This window comes from Dipodomys merriami, unplaced genomic scaffold, assembly GCF_024711535.1.
Source record: "Dipodomys merriami isolate MVZ:Mamm:240054 unplaced genomic scaffold, mDipMer1.0.p SCAF_5, whole genome shotgun sequence".
Classification (NCBI taxonomy): Eukaryota; Metazoa; Chordata; class Mammalia; order Rodentia; family Heteromyidae; genus Dipodomys; species Dipodomys merriami.
The window spans coordinates 17605639-17612105 of NW_027206068.1; the positions used below are offsets into that span (position 1 = coordinate 17605639).

The 6467-nt window shown below is 44.1% G+C and overlaps 1 pseudogene; it reads left to right on the top strand.

The window, feature by feature from the left end:
* The first annotated feature begins 4175 nt into the window (after window positions 1–4175).
* LOC138810014 (ferritin heavy chain pseudogene) lies at window positions 4176–6200 on the top strand (annotated as a pseudogene).
* Window positions 6201–6467: the final 267 nt, after the last annotated feature.

The window sequence follows — 6467 nt, forward strand, 5'->3', positions numbered from 1 at the left end:
GTTCTTTCAATTTGTACCTTTCCTTCAAATAAAGGAATTTAGATCCTAAAAAACAAACAAACAAACAAATAAAAACGAACCTCAAGGAGAGCATGCAGGCCCTGAATCTAAGCTCTAAGACTTGCACAAAAGAAAACCAGAACAAAATCCATCACCCCTAAAATAGGAGAAAAGTTCAAGGCTGCATTTCTGATCAGAAAGCATCTCAGAAATTTATTGAGAGACACTGTTAATTGGATGCTGCTAATGGAGTCACTTTGTCCTTTTCTTAGTGTTTAGAACTCAGGACCTTGAAGTTGCCTGTGCTTAATTGGAGCTCCTCCTTCCATCCCTCCTGTGTGCGGACAGTATAGGAGAAAGGACTTGTGTGTGTGCTGTTTCTCTTTGAGCATCAATCCTCCAAGGACTCTGGCCTCCAAATAGCTCGACATACAAGTAAGAGCCACAAAGTAGTGTCTCTGTCCCATTCTTGAACTAACTCCCATCAAACATCAGTACCCAGGGCAGAAATGAAGAATCCTAACTCAAAACATGTATGATCACCTTTTCAGAATCTCAATTTAATAAGATTGATGAGAAGCAATGGAGACAATGTTAGAAATCATTTCTAATATGAGATAAGGAAAAGAAGTCTGGGAGTTTCTTGGTGGTAGGAGCAGAGGAAGGAACCCTTGTCTCCAGGCATGTGAGGCTGAATGGCATGTGTTCCAGGTGAGCACCACAGCGATTTGTTTTCACCCTCTCCTTTAGAGCTGCAGGAAGAGAGCAAACTCAGGACTGAATTGAACAGGACCACATGACAAGTCACAAGCTCTTCTTTCTGAAAGTCTATCCCTTTAGATCCCTCTCCCTCTTCCCTTTTCTGTTTGTATCTCCACACTTCCCTTTCACCAGGTAACCATAGATCAGAGGGGGTGAGCTAAAAGGACTTCCTTGAATTATAGGTAAAACAGAGAACACAGTAAAGTGTCCACCTACTTGTTTCCAGGGCATCAGGAGGAAGCACTTTCTTTAGGAAGCAGTTGCAGCAGGCTGCAGCAGCAGTATTGTCTCCAAAATAACTAGTGATATTGTTTTTCCAGCGCATCCAGCCCCTGAGTTGCTCATTTGTTGTGGATGTAGTGGGTTGAGCGATGGTAGGGAGGATTCGACAAGTGTAGGACTTGTGGGTGGGGTGGGGGGCTTGCTGTTCTGCTGGTCCTCTCCTTAGTCCTTTCTACTGTGTTCATATGCTTTTGGACATGGGGAAACAGAGCTGATCTTCCTCTTCTTCTTTCTGACCCATACCCAGGTGTTGCATAATATAGGTTGGAAAGAGTCGAGCCTGCTGTCCACCTGCCTCCTCTGCTTAGGACCGGGCTAGTCATTTCACTGTGTTTGCCATAGGCACTGTATTTTCTGCTGCTGCTGCTGTGGCTGTTTCCACTGTTCAGCCTTGATGCTGTCACTATTGCTGCCTCCACTGCTACTGCTGTTGCTCTCAGTCTTATCCTCTGTTTTGGTAATGCGGGGTCTCCAGAAGAGGTAGGGCAGACACAGAGACTTCCTGTCTTTCCTGCCACCACCCTCCTGCTGGTGATCAGCAGGCAAGACTGCAGTCCTGTGACACACAGGAGCATTGGCTTTCTTTAAGTGCAGTGTTTGGCAGGTCTGGCATGCAGGTGAGTGGCAAGGTGGAGGCCAAGGAAATGCATGCTTCACCAGGCCCTTCATCTCTTCGCTCAGGTTTGCTGCTGCTTTAGAATTCAGTAACTTATCTTGGAGCCAGGCAGGGCTGACACGACTTGGTCTTTGTCACAGTCCAGGTAAGAGTCCATGAGGTGTAGAATAGCCGGACCCGGCTGGGCTAGGACCCTCTGAATGGGGCTTCAGGAGGCTGCCTCTGTTTCCCTAAAGCAAGGGTGGCACAACACTTGCCTCACACTAGGTGTCCTTTGAGGATCCAGTGTCATCAGGTAGGCTAAGCTCACTCAGACTTCAGGGGAAAAGCCTTTCAGTATGATAAACCTGCCCCCTAACACCTGGGCATCTGGGTTGGTTCCATAGCTTAACTATGGTGAATTATGATGTGATAAAATAGTTGTGCTGGTAACTTTAGTATGGCCTTGTATGTGATCTTTGTTTGGGTAAATGCCCCGAAGTGAGGTTGCTGGGTCATACGGAAGTGCTATGTGGAGTCTTTTCAGGAACCTCCATATTGCTTTCCCAAGTGGTTGAACAAGTTTACATTCCCACCAACAATACAGTAGTGTTTCCTGTTGGCCACAACCTCTCCAGCATCTGTTGTTACTAGATTTCTTGAGCATAGTCAGTCAAACTAGAGTGAGGTAGAATCTCAATGTTGTTTTGATTTGCATTTCTTTTATGGCTACAGAAGTTGAGCATTTCTTCATGTGTCTATTGGCCATTCTTATGTCCTCTTCAGAGAAGTTTCTCTTTAAGAATTTGTTGTGGGGGGATTTAGTTTTTTGAGTTCTAAGTATATTTTAGATGTGAGACCCTTGTCCATTGTATGGCAGTGAAGATTTTCTCCCAGTCGGTGGGCTTTCTGTTGATTTTGCTAGCTATGTTCTTTGCCATGCAGAAGCTTTGCAGTTTCATGCAATCCCATTTTTCCAACCTTTCTTTGATTTGTTGTGCTTCTGGGTCTCTATTAAGAAAATTTTGGCCCGTGCCAAGGAGCCCTAGAGTTTCTCCTATTGTTTCTCCTATTGTTTCTCCTATTGTTTCTCCTAATGTTTTCATGGTGTCTGCTTTGACATTGAGGGCTTGGATCCATTTGGAGTTGATTCTGGTGTAGGGTGATATATAAGGCTCTAGGTTTAGTTTTCTGCAGGGTGATTAATCAGTTTTGCCAGCACCATTTACTGAAGAGGCTGTCTTTCTTACATTCCATTTTTGGGCTCCCTTATCAAAGATTAGGTGGCTATGACTCTACATGTTAATTTGTGTCTTCGTTTCAATTCCATTGGTCCTCATGTCTGTTCTTGTGCCAGATTGCTATGACTTTGTAGTAGAGTTAGAAATTTGGTACTGGTATTCCTCCAGCACTGTTCTTGTTGCTAAGGATTGTTTATGCTATTCAGGGTATTTTATGGTTCCATATGATTTCTTGGACTAGTTCTTCTATTTCCATGAAAAAATCAGTTGGGTTATTGATAGGTATCACATCAAATTATACCAAGCCTTTGGAAGTATTGCTATTTTCACTATGTTAATCCTCCCAATCAAGGAGGATGGGAGGTTTTTCCAGGTCCTAATTTCTGCTTTGATTTCCTTTTTCAGATTTGTAAAGTTTTCATTGTAGAGGTCATTCACTTCTTAGTTACCTCCTAGGAGTTTTATTTTTTTGTGGGGCCATTAAAAAGGAGTAGCCTTCCTAATTTCATCCCAACTCTTCTCCTTGTTAGCATACAGAAAAGCCATTGCTTTTATACCCTGCTAATTTGCCAAAGTTTTGATTCAGCTCAAGTATTTTAGAAGTGGAGTCGATCACCTTCTTTGTCTTTCTGAAGAGTTTCTCTTTCATCCTCTGAGTGTGTCTCTTGGTGAAATAGCTCCTCCATATTGACCAACTTTCTGTTTCCACCGAGGAAACACTTAGAAGGGGGCTGAGGCAGTAGCATTGTGGCATAGTATTTTCCTTTGGTTTATGCCAGGAGTTGGGCTTGAAGTTAGGGTCTTGTGCTTTCTCTTGGATTTAGTGGCTCATGACTAGCAGGAGTCATTTGAGCCATAACCCCAACTCAGGCCTTTCTGCAGAATAACTGTAGATATGAGTGTCTCAAACTTTTCTGCTTGGCCTGCCTTTGAACCTCCACCCTCAGACTCTAGCATCCCAAGTAGTGGGATTTATAAGTGTGAGTGACCAGCACCCTGTCTGTAATGTGTTCTCCTGTTAGTCATGAGGTAGTGGATTGACCCTAGCACTGTTTATTTCTGGAACTCTCTTGAGTTCTCTCTTCTATAAAGATGGTTAACTGAAAGGGGGTAGGTAAGTAACATGCCTGAGCTTTGCGCATACATAGTTCTCTGTTCCTGTTACTGGAGTTTACCGGCTATTGCCGAGTTAGGACAGCTATTTTCTCTACCTAGAAGTTTCTTTTTCCTTCTATAAAAAAAGAGAAAGTTTGCTGAGTGCTGTTATCTTACACTTGTAAATTTAGCAAGTCCGGATGTTAAGATCTGTGGATATTGGTTCTAAGCCAGCCAGGGTTTCAGACTGTTATCTTGAAGTAAACACCAGTAAAGCCAAAAGTGGAGCCATGGCTCACATGGTAGAAAGTAGCCTTGAGAAAAAAAGCCAAAAAACCCTCAAGGAGGCCTGAGGATCCCAGTTGAGAGTGGCTGGCATTTTCTGCTTCAACAGTGCTTGAGGGGAACCAGGTGCTGGACCACAATTCTGGGCCACCTGCTCCAAACCACCAACCTTGTGCCACCTCTTTACCGTGTCCTCAACCTGTCCAGAGGCCTCTGTTGTCAGTCCAGTGGTAAGACATTGCTACTCCACCTCTCTTAATGGTGCCCTGAGGACTGAATCCTACTCCCAGGTATACCTGAACTGCTACAAGGACTCAGAGGCCACCATCAACCACCACATCAATCTGAAGCTCTACCCCACCTATGTCTATCTGCCTCTACTTTGGCAGAGATGTGGCTCTGAAGAACTTTGCCAAGTACTTTTTTTACTAGTCTCATGAGAGAGAGAATAGGCAGAGAAACTGATGAAGCTGCAGAACCAGAGAGGTGGCCCCATCTTCCCATAGGATATCTAGAAACCAGAGTGTGATGTCAGTGAAAGTGGGCTGAAATTGATGGAGTGTGCACCTCACATGGAAAAGAGTGTAAATCAGTTACTGCTGGAAATGCATGAACTGGCCCATGACAAAAATCATCCCTACTTGTGGGACTTCATTGAGACTCATTACCTGAATGAGCAGGTGAAGTCCATCAAAGAACTGGGTGACCATGTCAACAACTTGCACAGGATGGAAACCTCTGATCTGGCATGGCAGAATCTCTCTTTGGCAAGCTCCCTCTGGGAGAAAATTATGAGAGATAAGCCTTGAGCTGACCCCCAACCCACACATGACTTCCGGTCACAAAGGCAATGCATGCATGTTGGCGATTATTATTACCTTTTCTAAAAATTTTACCAGAACTTCCTAAGTTCTTTCAATTTGTACCATTTAGTCAAATAAAGGGATTTGGTACAAAAGAAACAAAAAGCTCAAGGAGATCATGCAGGCCCTGAATGTCAGCTCTAGGATTTGTACAAAAGAAAACCCAAAGAGAACACATCACCCCTAAACTAAAAGAACTGTTCAAGCCTTCATTTCTGATCTGAAAGCATCTTAGGTCTTTTTTGAGATACACTGTTAATTGGTTGCTACTCATGGAGTCACCTTGTCCTTTTCTTAGTGGAGTCACCTTGTCCTTTTCTTAGTGTTTAAAACTCAAGATCTTGCAGTTAGCTGTGCTTAATAGGTTAAAACATGTACTGCTGGAGTTTCTCCATCCCTCCTGTGTGCAGGCAGTATTGGAGAAAGGACTTGTGTGTGTGCTGTTTCTCTTTGAGCATCAATCCTCCATGGCCTCTGGCCTCTGAATAGCTCAGAGTAGAGACAATCCACAAATTAGTGTCAGTGTCACATTCTTGAACTCCCACCAAACATCACTACCCAATGCAGAAATGAAGAGTACTCAGAACCTATATGATCAAGTTTTGAGAAAATCAATTTAATAAGTTTGGTGAGAAGTAAAAAAATATAGAAAACAAATATTTCCAATATGAAAAAATATAAGAAGTCTGTGGGGTTTGTTGGAGGTAGGAGCAGAGGAAGGAACCGTTGTCTCCAGGCATGTGCAGGCTGAATGGCATGTGTTCCAGGTGAGCACCACAGCGATGTGTTTCCACCCTTTCCATTTGAGCTGAAGGAAGAAAGGGAACTCAGGACTGAATTGTACAGGACAACACCTGACAAGTCACAATCTCTTTCTGAAAGTCTATCCCTTTAGCTCCCTCTCCCTCTCCCCTTTTCTGTTTCTGTATCTCCACACTTCCCTTTCACCCAGAACACCATAAATCAGAGGGGATAAGCTAAAAAAAAAAAGACTTCCTTGAAGTATAGATAAAACACAGAGCACAGCTCAGTGGCCACCTAGTTGTTTCCAGGCTGTCAGGAGGAATCACTGTGTGTAGGAAGCACTTTAGGCCTGCAGCAGCAGCAGCAGCAGCAGCAGCAGCAGCATAAACGCCGAAAGCAACTGGTGATGATGTTCTTCCAGCGCCTCCAGCCCCTGAGTTGCTCATTTGTTGTGGATGTTATGGGTTGAGCCGATGGTAGGGAGGTTTTGGCAGGTGCAGGACTCCTCCTCCGCTTGGTCCTTCCCGCTGGGATCAATTGCTTTTGGACATGGGGCAACAGATCTGATCTTCCTCCTCTTCTTTCTGTCCTGTACCCAGG